We start from the raw sequence: 13,838 nt of genomic DNA, 5'->3' as shown, positions 1-13,838 counted from the left end.
CTGGGCACCACCTCAATGATAATCTCTCTGATGATCTGTCTACCTTCCGACGATCATTGTAACTGCAAATGCAATCCAATCACAACACCCACTATCACTCCACCCGGCCTCAATGATCCCTCCAACCACGGCTTTGACACAACTTGTTGAGAAAGTCCGTCGGGCATATCCAATCTGATTGTACACAATTAAACGGAAAAGTAGAAATAAACAAAGCCACAAGATAAACACCAAGATTTTATGTGGTTCGGCCAAGATGCATCCATTCACGGGCGAGAATACGTTCTTCCATTATGGGAAAACAAAATTCCAAAGGTTACAATGGGACTAACCTTCAAATTCCCAAACCTGCAAACCATAATCCTTTCCCTTGCTTCTCAACAGAAGCCACAAGAGCAGCCCAAGAGAAACCTGAGAAAAACCCAAGAGAAAACCCCAATGGCGTGTTTGGTTGCCAAAAAAGTAGGAATTTTTGAAGCATTTGGACAGGATTTGAAATCCAATACAACGTTTGCTTGCTTTTTTCATCCAAAAGCACATTTGACTACTGGGATTGTCGGATCCTTGTCTGCTGACGTGGAAGGAAATCGGGAGCCGAATTGTAAACCACAAAATCGGAGTTTTTTTTGTGGAATCTAAGTTGGAATGGGATTTTGAAATGACTCGTCAATAAATGAGTCTTTTCCCACCAAACTTCCACACTTTATCATGACAACCAAACAACTATTTTTTAATACACCCCTAAAATCCCATTTGACTTCCATTCCACGGAAATCCAGTTTGACTCCCTATTCCACATCCACCCCTGGAGCTATGATTTGGCCGACACTTCGAATTTATTGCCGACTCACGTGTCCTGCCGTGTCCGACACGACATGCGTGTCCGCACATGTCGACACTCCTATGGACATTTTTACTTGTATTGCTGGAAGTGTTAGACTTAATGTGGGTGTGTGGACATGTTTTTGTATCGTGTCAAGAGTGACATTCTGTTTTTTATTGAATATTGTGTTTGCCTCATTTAAACAACTCGTATCTATGTCGAAACTGGACACACGCATCCTTATCCACAAATCATGGTTACATATACTTTCTATTTTAGCCGTGTCCCCATTTCTAAAGCTTGGAGGTTTGCCGTGTCCGACACGCGACACTTGTGTCCGTGTCCACAAATCATAGCCCTGGAGCCATCCAGCAACCAAACATAGCCCAAGAGAAACTCTCTCTCTCTCTCTCTATATATATATATATATATTTTTTTTTTTTAAAGATGACAATTTCCATTAATATTTTTTGAAAGCATTCGGGACCAGGAGTCCCAACCTGCCAACAAGATATTAACATATTTTGCATGGGCATGACCAGTTGAATACAAACAAAAAAGTGAAATACAACCTTCCTTTCTACTATTCCACTATATTTCCTATCCAATTTTGCTGGTGTTTTTTCATATAATCCAGTCCAGATTCTGGACAACATCCCAGAGACCGTTCATCTTCTAACGGCTGCATGCCTCCTGGCCAAAAAACCCATGAGACCAGAGATAATTGCATCAAAAGCAAGCCTACACCCAAGGTTATAGGATTTTCCAAAAGACTTCCAGTTATCAAACGTAATGAATACCGTCCAAACCCAAAATCCCATATTATTAAAACCATTGTGCCCTCCTCAAAAAGTGTCTAAAAGCGTTTTCACTAATGAAACTCAGAAGGCTGAGGACTTCCTTTATATATATATATATATATATATATATATACACACACACACACACACTAGTAAAAAAGGGCCGACAAAGAACTGTACGGGCCACATCATAGGTTGATCCAAACCGTCCATGTGATGGAACACAACATCAATAGGTGTTGCCCGTTAAATCATTTCCATAGGCTGATCCTAGTCCTCCAATCTATAGAGGTTTCCATAATTAAAAAAGCATCAAGGAGGGGGGTAGGATTGAAATTATGTGGCTTTAATGGGTGCGTTTGTTAAAAAGCATAAAGGAGGGGGTAGGATTGAAAATATGTGGGTTGAATGGGTGCCTTTGTTAAAAAAAGTCAAAAAAAGTGATGTGTAATTCTCATAGAAGTTTGGGAGAAATTCAAATAATTCTCTCATTTTCTCTTCTGCTATATAGTATGTAGATATATATCTCCATGTTGCATGCCAAGAGAAGAAAACTCCTCCATTCCAGCTGCCCACACCCTTTCTCGTTGAGAAAAAAAAAGAGTTTTATACCTAGGGTTCTTAAAACCTAAAGAAGGTTTGCTTCTATTTTGGCTTCCCATTAAACCAGGGAAACAAGACACTTTACCAACAGGAGATTCAAAATTTAAGGAACATTAACTGTGCATTGTTGGAGATTTGGGGAGGAAAGGAACTTGCTGTGGACCAAAGTCATTGAAAGCAAGGACCATGACAAAAGCAGTAATTTGACATTTGGAGGGATATTTTGAAACACAACCACAAAGTCTTTGAAAGCATCCGATTTATAGTTTACAAAGGAGACTGTAAGATTTCGGCAAGAAAAATAAGGTTTTGGAAAGCAAATGGCGTTCGGATGATGCGTTAATGGACCTATTCCCTTACCTTCTTAGGGTTGTTACAAATAAAGAAGTGTGGGTTCAAGATTGTTACATGAGAGAAGAGGGGCTGCTCTCCTGGAGGATAAACTTTAGACAAAATTTATTTGCATTGGATGCAGATACAGTTGCACACCTGATGGATATTCTGGAGTCAATGTACATTGTAATTTATAGTAGAAATAAAATGGTTTAAATCTTGACCTCATCTGGGAAGTTTAGCGTAAAGTCCTTTTCACCTTCGTATCTCATTTTGTCCTGCATCCTCCCCAATAGCCAGAGTTTGGAGCATTCCTGCACCGCTTAGGGTATGCCCATTTGGGTGGACTGCCTTCCTGAATAAGATCCTAATGGTAGATTATTTGCACAACTGTGAGATGCTGATTATTGACCTTTGTGCTTTGTGTGGAAGCAAGTGTGTTTGTCGATCATTTGCTCATTCATTGCAGATTTGCTAGAGCTTTGGAGCCGCATCCTTAGGAGATTTGACATGTCATGGGTATTTCTGCCTCGTATTTCTAAACTCCTGGAGGGCTGGTATTTTATCCCTGGGCAAAGGAAATGAAGAATCCTATGGAGGGTCACGTTTCTAGCCTCCAAATGGTTCTTTGGAAGGAAAGGGTTGCTCGACTTTTTAGAATGTTATTAAAGACCCATACTTCGTCTACATGAAGATTATATCGTTCATCGTTTCTTGGGTGAGGATTTTACCTTGCTTCAAGCTATACTCAAGGCTTGAGCTTGGACGTTAAATGCTCTTGGAGGCCGATTTGAATTAATTCGACAAGAGTGGAGCCTATTGCCCAAGTTTGATTCCTCCATACCTAGGCTGGCTGAAGCTCGACTTTGACAAATCCAACATGGGAAATCCCGGCCCGACTAGCGTGGGTGGATCCTTAGAGATGAGCTGAGATCGATCAGATGGGCTTTCTTTGGTCCTATCAGGATCAAGGACTAATGAGGTGGAAGGCACGATGGTTCTGCAGGGTATTCAAATCATTGATGATTGTGACTTGAGCCATTTCATGATGGAGGGAGACTCCGTCAATGTTATTAGACGGATGGACACCCGCCCTTTCATGTGGAAGTTTGTAGAGTTTATTGATGAGATCCAAGATCGGCTAATTGTTTACCTGTTTGGTTCTATCATGTGCGAAGATCGGATAAAGGAGATGCGGATCATGTTGCCTGATTGCGAGTTACCCAGATGATATTGGGATCTTTGATTTTTACCCAGATGATATTGGAGATCTTAGATTTTCTTCCTCCCTGATGCTTTGTTGTTTATTGTTTTTCTTGTGGTACTTGTGTTGTAGTTTTCTTGTTTTTGCCCCGACCATCTTGGTCGTCAGGCCTCCCTTTCCTTATAATCAATGAAAAGTTAAGCTCTAAAAAAATCTCCATCTCTTTTCTTTTCCCACTCTTTCTTTTCACTCACTCTCTCTCTCTCTCTCTCTCTCTCTCTCTCTCTCTCTCGCAAGGTTTGATGAGATCCAAGATCGGCTAATTGTTCACCTGTTCGGTTCTATCATGTGCGAAGATCGGATAAAGGAGATGCGGATCATGTTGCCCGATTGCTAGTTACCCAGATGATATTGGGATCTTTGATTTTTACCCAGATGATATTGGAGATCTTTGATTTTCTTCCTCCCTGATGCTTTGTTGTTTATTGTTTTTCTTGTGGTACTTGTGTTGTAGTTTTCTTGTTTTTGCCCCGACCATCTTGGTCGTCGGGCCTCCCTTTCCTTATAATCAATGAAAAGTTAAGCTCTAAAAAAATCTCCATCTCTTTTCTTTTCCCACTCTTTCTTTTCACTCTCTCTCTCTCTCTCTCTCTCTCTCTCTCTCTCTCTCTCTCGCAAGGTTTTAAATTTGGGTTCGGTTTCAGTCGCCTCAGAAACGAACTGTTTGGGTTGGAAATTCTTGTACCAATTTCTCCTGACACATTACTAATTCCCCTGGCGTAGATCTACTTGTTGTTAATGGATCGGTAAGAATATTGTTCCGATAGATAACTCTTCGATAGAGTTCATTAATATCCGAACTCATTGGTTTACCCCCACTTGCTCCCCCGCCGTGATCAAATGAGAATGGATAAGAGGCTCGTGGGATTGACGTGAGAGCGTAGGGATGGCTATATTGCTGGGAGCGAACTCCAGGCTAATATGAAGTGCATGGATACAAGTTATGCCTTGGAATGAAAGACAATTCTGAATCAGCTTTGTCTACGAACCTACTGAGAGGTCCACTAGAGCTCAGAAATTGTTGAAGAAACAACAAGATGGTTCTTTTGTCCGATCCAGGCGATCAGAAAATAAAGAAATGGTTGATATATTCAAGATAATTACGTATTTTTACAAAATACCGTCTCAATTCATCCTATTTCATTAGATCCGGGCGATAGGAAAGCAAGAATGCGAAAGAAGAAAATTAGAATGAAAAGCAAAGCGTCCATTGTCTAATGGATAGGACAAAGGTCTTCTAAACCTTTGGTATAGGTTCAAATCCTATTGGACGCAATTTATTTCCATCTATATTTGTAGATTGCTATGCTGAGAAAGATATTTTGAATGATTCGAACCGGAAACACTTCTCAACGATTCCTTTCCTCTTGTACTCAGAGTGATCAATTTCTTTATGTTTGTTCCTGAAGTATAAACAGTTCCATCTGTTCCGGAATAGCTTCCGCTTCTGCTTGTTCGGTGAATGTCTTGTAAATTCTGTAAAATTACAGAAACTTAGGGAAGCATTTGCAAATAATAGAATTTTGAGATAAAACTCTAGGAAATGCTAGAATAAGCACTAAAACATACTTAGAAACCTTCATATAAGAAAGACATCTATACATAATGGTTTAACAACATCAAACACTTAGTGGCGTGCCCTGTGCAAATGTCTGATAATTCAATACATGCATACCACATTCCACATATAATTCATATAAGAGGGGTTCTAGACTGAAGGGCGCCCTTGTAAAAAAGGGGTGAAAGGGAACCCTTATTGGCTGCACGTCCCCATCTTGAATTTAATGCTGTTGGAAAATCAAAGGGGACAGTGACATGACTCCAATAAGGGCGCCCTTCACCCCTTTTTTACAAGGGCTCCCTTCAGTCTAGAATCCCTCTTCATATAAATATTTATATAGAATACATGCACCTCATTTTACATGCAACTTATATAGATATAATTATGTAATACGTACTAATCTAATATACCTCTAATACACTTACGATTTTGGTTTCGGTATGCGTTTCGGTTTTAGTATGTATTTCAGTCGAGGTGAAAATGGAAACATTTCGGTCTTTTTGTGTTGGTTTCAGTGGAAATTTCAAACCATGCTCTCTCTCTCTCTCTCTCTCTCTCTCTCTCTCTCTCGTTTTCCTTATTTTCAGTATCTATCTCCCCACCTTTATTGTCTTCATTGTCTTCTCCATGGCAACTACTCATGATGAGTTTCTAAGTCCTTTATTACAGATAAACTTGAGCAGACTATATTTTAGGGAGTAATAAAGGAGCTGTCCTCGATATTAATTGAAATTTGTTTAAACATTTAGATGGTTCCACCCCTACGGCATCTAACTATATTTTAGGGAGTAATAAAGGAGCTGTCCTCGATATTAATTGAAATTTGTTTAAACATTTAGATGGTTCCACCCCTACGGCATCTAAACGAAAAGCACTTATCTAACATATTGGTTCTGAATATTCGAAGGCTTCCAAATTCTAGGCATCTTGATTGGGTATTTATGTATTGTTTTTTTCTTAGTTGGCTTTAGGCTAGGTCCATAAGTGATGGCTTAGGTTCTCAAATTGACTAAAGCAAGGATTGTTTGAGATTATCTTCATGAGACATTGTCAGTCTGTAGGTCCACAAGTTATGTAGTTACAACATCAAATCAAGACATTAAAGGAAGGAGATATAATTATTTCATTCCATAGAGCAAGGGAAAGAGCAAAAACAGATTTTTTAAATATGTACGAGGCGAGGGCAATAAGTAACAAGAAAATAATTTAGAAGTTTTAAAATTGTACGAGAGAGGGAGAGGTGGAAATAAGCGAACTCAGAACTTAAATCTTTTAAATATGTATGATTTCACATGTCTTAACACGACCTGTTCACTACTAACTTTACATAATCTAGTTTCAATTGGTTCTTGTCAACTGGGAAAATTGGGATTGGAAAAAATGGAAGCGCTCGGAAATCGCCGCGCTCCCCGATTAGGGGTGGAAGAAGCTCTCAGGGGCTCTGAGTGGAGAAAGAAAGGTGGGTGGAGGAAGAAATTTTAGCGGAGAAAGAAAACTGCTCCAAATAGTCTTACCCCCAAGGCGATTCCAAGAAGATGGCCAGGAAATTGGACTTGTCCATATTGCCACTATCATAACTTCAAATGGCGTTTGAAACGCCGGTGGTACTCCCAGCTAAAAAAGAAAAGAAAGAAATCGGATCCCCTTCCTCCTGGACATATCATTCAACAATCTTGGACCATTATCAGTGATGAGGGGGATTCATGGCCGGATTCTCGAGAAATCTCCTTCCAGTGAGAAAAAGGGACCCCATCCTTATCGGTAGCTGGAAAGGAAGTGAGATCTCGAATGAATATCTTAAAAGCATGTTTGGTCGGTAGAAGAAAGGACCCAAACGGGTCTCTAGATGAGCTCTAGCTGTGGGCTAAAAGCTTCTGGAGTATTCCGTCCCTTACATGCCCTTGTTTGCTAGCGAAGGATGAGATCCTCTTTATGTTCGAATCAGCAGATCAGGCGTCTCAGATCCTGGCCAAAGGTGGGGAAGCATATGGCAACCAGTTACTATCCCTCTCAGCTTGGTCTCGGGATTACATCCAGGGAGCAGATGAAACCTGGGTCAACTTTTATGGAATCCCCCTACATGCATGGGCAACTTCAACGGTGGAAGCTTTGGGAAGTATCTTTGGTCAGGTCTTGAAGGTAAGGATGGAGGGAGGACATAGGCAATGTATGAGCTTTGTTTTGGCTAAAATTCTGGCTCCCATATGGAAATTCTCTTCATTTGTTCTCCTCTGGGTCTTGGATGAGGTTTTTACTTTTTACTATAGGTATTGACTTTAGCATGGATCAATCCTTGGACTCCCATAGAACCTCTAATTATCCATCGCCGAACCCTCTAGAATTGCCATCTTTGACTTGTCCTAGCGTCCCTGGTATCCGGTCGGTGCCCTTGGCCTTACCGGAGGGGAGTGAAAACCAGGTGTCGTCTGGCTGGTTAGCGGGAAAAAAGACCGTTGTTCCTGTGGGTTCCTCTCTGTTGAATTCAAATTTCAGATCCCATAGGAAAATTAGTATTCCCATTTTGGCCTTGCCCTCCCGTCTCCCTTTCTCTGTCATGGCAAATAATTTAGTGGAGGGGTACCCGCCGAACATTCTTTTAGGAGACCTGTGGGGCACATGCGTGATTGGATGTCTCGGTCTAGAGGTCTTTACCTTTAGGACATATCTTATGAATTCTAGATGGATTAGGTTTTTTGGGAATTCAAAAAGTAAGTCAGTCGTGTACACTACTAATTTGGGAACTCAAAATCGAGATATTAAATCGTGTTCATCGGAAGGGACAAATAGGAGGCGAGGCGTTCCTTCTAAAGGTGGCTGAAGCTATCATTACTCATAGTATATCATTTATAGTGCCTTGGGATATCTGAACGGGATGATTAGAAGCATGTCAGAATCCATGCTAGGGCCTTTTAACCGATGCTTACATTAATATAGGAATTTTTATCTTATTACCCTTGGAAGTTGAAAAGGTAGTATCTTGGTCAGGAGTGTATCGGGCTCTATAAATGCTTTCAAATCGGGGGTTCTCGATTTTAGTAAGTGGTTTATGATCTTATTAGGCGGTTACCTCCTTAATATAAGTATCATTGGAAGGAAATCATTCCAGTCCTCAGACAATATGGAAAATGGAACATCAGAAACAACTCTCTCCCTCCACTTCCTCTCCCTCGGTAGGTCTGAATCGGAAAAGGAAGCGTCCTTCGGATCAGTTGGACCTGGAGGAGTTTTTACTAAGGATTAGGGGCATGAACTACAATGAAGAACAAGCGTCAAAGTCCTCTCCAACTCCTAGGGTGAAAATGGGTGAATTCATAAAAAGGCAATGGACTCTATTTAAGAGAGAAGCCAATAGGAGAAAGGAAGTCTTTTTCAGCTTCACTGGGACTTATAACGTGAAGGAATCCCATAAGCCAATGCATAAACACCCTTTGTTTGTCAAGTTCATGATGGACGAAAGAAGAGAAAGGTGGCAGGATTGGGAAGCGAAGAAAGAGGCAGGGATTCAGAAACTGGAAGAAAAGATCCCTATTGTAAAGGCTTCGGAGAGTAGGACTTTAAATAAAGTAGATGAAGTGTTGGAAGAAGAAACTTTTTTTGACGAAATCAAATTTCTTCTTCTGGAGTTGGAGAAATGTTCAGGTTAGGGGTGTTTCTTTGATGGTTTTTGTCTGATTGCTCGGATAGATGGAAAAGGAGCTTTTTGGGCGTATTTGTCTTTGGTTTTACGAACATTTGATGCTTTGTTAATATTAGTGCTTACAGGATTAATGGGATTTGCCCTTATCTTGTACCCTTCACTAAAGGTACTAGGAAGAATCTCTTTCCTCATCACTAAAGGAACGAGAACTGCCCTTATCTTGGCTTACCTTTATTCACTGGAAGACATGTAAATAGAAGTGAGAATTTGGTAACTGCATGGAGTTGGGGAGATGCATCATCATGCTCTGAAAGCTCGCCGACCGTAGAAAGCAAAGCTCACCGTCCGTCGTCGAGGGCCCATTCCCTTCTAGATCCTTGGCCATTTATCTCTTCTTTGTTCGCTTTCTCAAGGGCCCAAGCCCTTCAAGTTCCCTAGATTCTGTATCAGCTGGCTTATTTGCTGGAAAATGGTGAAAGGCAATTGGTTCCGGGATGACAACAACGATGGTAGACGTTCTAAAGGCAATCATGGCAGGAGGAGACTCAATGATACCCGGGAAAAGAAAGAAGAAAACTTCCAAGGCAAGATTCGAATCCTACCGGGAGACGGTCTCTGCAAGAACTGCAACTATCACAATTTTAGAAGACGCTTGGAATGTCGCCTCTGTTGCCTGAAGAGGTCGACGAAGGAGGAAAGAAACACTCTTCCTTTGACTCCGATTGGCGAGACCTTGAGAAAGGAAAACATCTCTAATTTCTACTGACCGGAGAATGGGAATACAAAGGCGGTAGTGGAAGGAAACTCTAGGTCGGTAGTTGTCACTGGCATTGAAATCCAACAGAGAATCAACCTAATGAAAACATGCCTAGGAGGACGGGTTAAGAAGTTACAATGGGAGATTGGAGAGATCTGGGAGGGGCTCGCTGGTTTTGGGAGCTGCCTGAACCTTTCATTCTGAGCAAAAATGAAGTACTATTTGGTTTTGAAAATGAAAAGCAAGCCAACATCATTTTCGGGAAGGGAGGAAGTGTCTTGGGGCAATATCTTCTCTCCCTATCACCGTGGCACCCATCACTCAGAACAGGTGCTATGGCCATTTGGATTCACGTTTATGGCATACCGATGCATGCCTGGGCAATCTCCACAGTTGAAGCTCTGGGAAATCTCTTTGGTTCTGTAATGGAGGTGTGTGTGGATGCCGGTAATCCTCAAGATTTATGTTTTGCTAAAGCCAAAGTTTTCATGTTGGAATGGAACTTCTTGAGGTCGGTGGTATCCCTGAAGGTTGAGGACCGTGTTTACTCTATCGGGGTTGCTGGTGAATTTGGTGAAGATGTAAAGATCCCGGCTGATGTTGGCAACGGCCCGAGAAACCACTATCCATTCTATGGAGGGGAAAACAGGCGAAATCATGGTGGTGGTGTTATCGGGGATTATTCCCGTAGGGCGAAAATTACTGTCGAACCGGAGAAGACGATTGGTGAACCGTCGGATCTGGCTTCTCCAAACGGACGTAGATCCAACGATATTCAGTGGTTGGAGGAAAGAAGATGAAAAAGCAAGGATCCGGTGACACGTAGCAATTATTCTACTGTTGGATCAATCAAGTGCGTCCATTCAAATGACTGTAATAAAAGGCGGGAGGGGGATAGTTATCCTAATCGTGGGCATGACCACGCGTCCACCCATCAGGAGACATCTTTCAAAAGAAATATGGATGTGTACGGGCTTCTCCCATCAGGCTCAAAATCAAACGGCTGGTTGCAACGAACACAGTTGTAACTGATGTGGGAGCTGGAGTGTGGGATAGCAGCTGGCACACATGCAAGGAAGGCGCCAACACGTCCCATCTTCGATCTGGGATGGTGGGAAATGGTGACACTTGCCCTCATCCAGGGCCATCCCTGAACATTTACTCTAATACACGTCAAAAGGCATCATTCACTCGAAACACACTGAAGTTGGATGTATCTCTTTCCCGTACTAAAAACAAATCTATTTGGAAGTTCTGTGCTATGTCTTCCTCGAGGAGCAGTAAGGCCCGATATTGAGATTTGGCTCACCGGTCGGACAAGCCCCCTCCGTCCTGATTACGAGCATTTAAACCGATGATTGACCACTTCATACAAAAAGCTGTCAAGGACTCTATCCGGCAGTTCCAGGCCCCTCAAACTGTTAAACGTTGGCGCCGTGAGGGTTCTGACTTCAATCGGGATGAAATTCTACAAGAGTATCTTGAGCTTAAATAGCGGAAGGATCACGGCGAGAAATCAGCTGATGATTCCACATCGTCCGATCTGAATCTGTTGGCTCCCCATGCCGAGCCCCTCGATGGAATCCCGCCCTCCATGCCGGACCCCGTGGATCGTTCGGTGTCGCCTCCGACAAAGGACCTTTTGACTCGGGACGAAGAAGGTTTGGGGTCGCCCCAGTTGAATCTGGAAGATGGAAATTGTCCGAGCTCCGATCGTCTCATCAAAACTAATGTTGATTTCAGCACGGATACTCTTGAGATCGAGCCCCGAGAAAAAGTTCGGGACTGTTTTCACCAATCGTCTGGTAATGACTCTTCCAGTAAAAATACCCAACCCGATGAATTCCAGGCTATGACATCAATGGGATCGGATCTTGGCATCCAATTTGAGGACAACGTCTCAGCCACTCGCGAGATGTTTCTGGAGATTGAGGACCGGGATAAGGTGGACCCGCTACCTTCTTCTTCAAAACCGAAAGCTAGGGGCGTGCAGGAATTAAAGCGCCTGCGCTAGGGCTGAACTTCAGCTCAGGGTTTTGAGATTTTTTCTGTGGACCATGAAGATACTGTTCTGGAACATTAGGGGTTTGGGAACGGAGTGGAAGCGATTGGCCGCACAAGATTTCTGCCGGTGTCGAAATCTGGATATTCTTGTAATCATCGAATCCAAACTGTCGGGAATTACTGATCGTCTTATCAATTGTGTATGGGGAAGGACCAACCGCCAATGGGTCTATAAGGACGCTAGAGATGCTTCCGGGGGTATCATAATTATATGGAAGGAGAACCTATACAACATGGTGAATTTTTGCATCAGGGATCATTCAGTGTCAATCCTCTTCTCGAATAGATCATCTCCGTTTCAGTGGTTGTTTACCGCTGTATACGGACCTGCTCGAGCTTGTAACAGGAAGTGGCTATGGCCGGAATTATACAATGTCAGTCAACTCTGGACCGGCCCGTGGATTGTTGGGGGCAATTTTAATACCATTCGCTATCCGGAAGAGAAGAATTGTTTGGGGCCTATTACGACAAGCATGCATAATCTATCCAAATTCATCCTTGACTGTGAACTTCTGGATCTCCCATTGGGTGGGGCGAAATACACGTGGTCCAATCATCAAGACCATTTAGTTATGAGTCGATTAGATCGTGCTCTTTTGTCAAAGGAGTGGATTGACCTATTCCCCTCCCTCTCTCTTCGGGCGTTACCAAAACCCATATCGGATCACAACCCCATTTTTCTACTGTTTGGTGATGCCCATGCTGGCCCCTGCCCGTTCAAGATGGATATGGCATGGTGTGAGACGGAAAATTTCAATGACCGGGTCAAGATGTGGTGGGAGGCATCTAGGAATGGTTTTGTTCTTGGCAAAAAATTAAGGGGGGTGAAGGGCTGGATCAAGGAGTGGATCAGACTTGAAAGGGAAAGAATGGTGAAAAGGAAAGCTGATATCTTGAAGGAGCTTGAAGAGTTGGAATCTCAAGAGGAAATTGGGGCCCTCTCTGAGGATGAGCTCCAGTCCAGATCTGCACTGAAAGCTGAGTACGACGAATTTTTGAGGCGAGGCGAGAGGAGATTAGCTGGTGACAGAAATCCTGTGGGGTGTGGCTCAAAGATATTTTTTCACAAGATGGCAAGTAACCGTAGATGGATAAATTCGATTAACTGCCTTCGGACGGAATTTTGGTTGAGGACAAAACTGTTATCCGGAATAGGATCGTTGACTTCTATAGTAATCTCTATTCACGGAAGCATGAGTGGAGACCTAGTTTTGATGGGCTCCCTTTCAACCGTATCTCTGTTGATTGAGCTCAATGGTTGGAAAGGAACTTCTCCATGGAGGAAATCGAGGAGGCGCTATCATCGATGCAAAAGGAAAAGGCACCGGGCCCCGATGGATTCCCGATGGCTTTCTATCAAAAATATTGAGAGTACATCAAAGGTGATGTTTTTGCGTTTATGTCTGAATTTCATGAGAGAAGCATCATCAATAAGGATCTCAACTCAACCTTCATTACTCTTATCCTGAAGAAGGAAGGGGCATCTGTTATTCAGGATTTTCGCCCAATCAGTCTTATCCACGGAATGTACAAATTGCTATCGAAAGTTTTGGCGAGACGCATCAGCAAGGTGATGGAGGACATAATATCAAAATATCAGGGGGCCTTTGTCCGTGACAGGTAGATCTTGAAGGGAGTCCTAATTGCTAATGAACTGCCTGATACTATGAAGCGGATGGCTGGTAGGGGAGTATTGATCAAGGTTGATTTCGAGAAAGCTTACGACCTTGTAGATTGGGGAGTATTGGACTATATCCTATCGCGTATGGGCTTTGGGTTGAAATGGCGATCATGGATATCTGCGTGCGTAAAGTCAGCAATGTTGTCAATCTTGATCAACGGAGCACCACAAGGCTACTTTGGCTGCTCGCGTGGTCTTCGACAGGGGGATCCCCTAGTACCATACTTATTTATTACTGTGGCAGAATCCTTGAGTTCGCTCATATCCAAAAGCTGAAGACCGTGGTTTTATTTGTGGACTGAAACCCAGTCATCA

The 13,838-nt window shown here is 42.6% G+C and overlaps 1 protein-coding gene and 1 non-coding gene across 12 annotated transcripts in view; both read left to right on the top strand.

Moving 5' to 3' along the window:
* Positions 1-13,838, top strand: part of LOC143885444 (histone deacetylase 15-like) — a 75,997-nt gene that overhangs the window by 16,888 nt on the left and 45,271 nt on the right. The window lies entirely within an intron of this gene.
* On the top strand, positions 5,027-5,098 carry TRNAR-UCU (transfer RNA arginine (anticodon UCU)). Its single transcript has one exon. It is a non-coding gene; the product is annotated as a tRNA-Arg (tRNA).

Source organism: Tasmannia lanceolata, unplaced genomic scaffold (genome assembly GCF_043159265.1).
Source record: "Tasmannia lanceolata isolate RefF3 unplaced genomic scaffold, GAP_Taslan_0.1 ptg000008l, whole genome shotgun sequence".
Lineage (NCBI taxonomy): Eukaryota > Viridiplantae > Streptophyta > Magnoliopsida > Canellales > Winteraceae > Tasmannia > Tasmannia lanceolata.
Note: the sequence above shows the minus strand (reverse complement) of the source record. Positions and strands in the feature narration are given on the sequence as shown.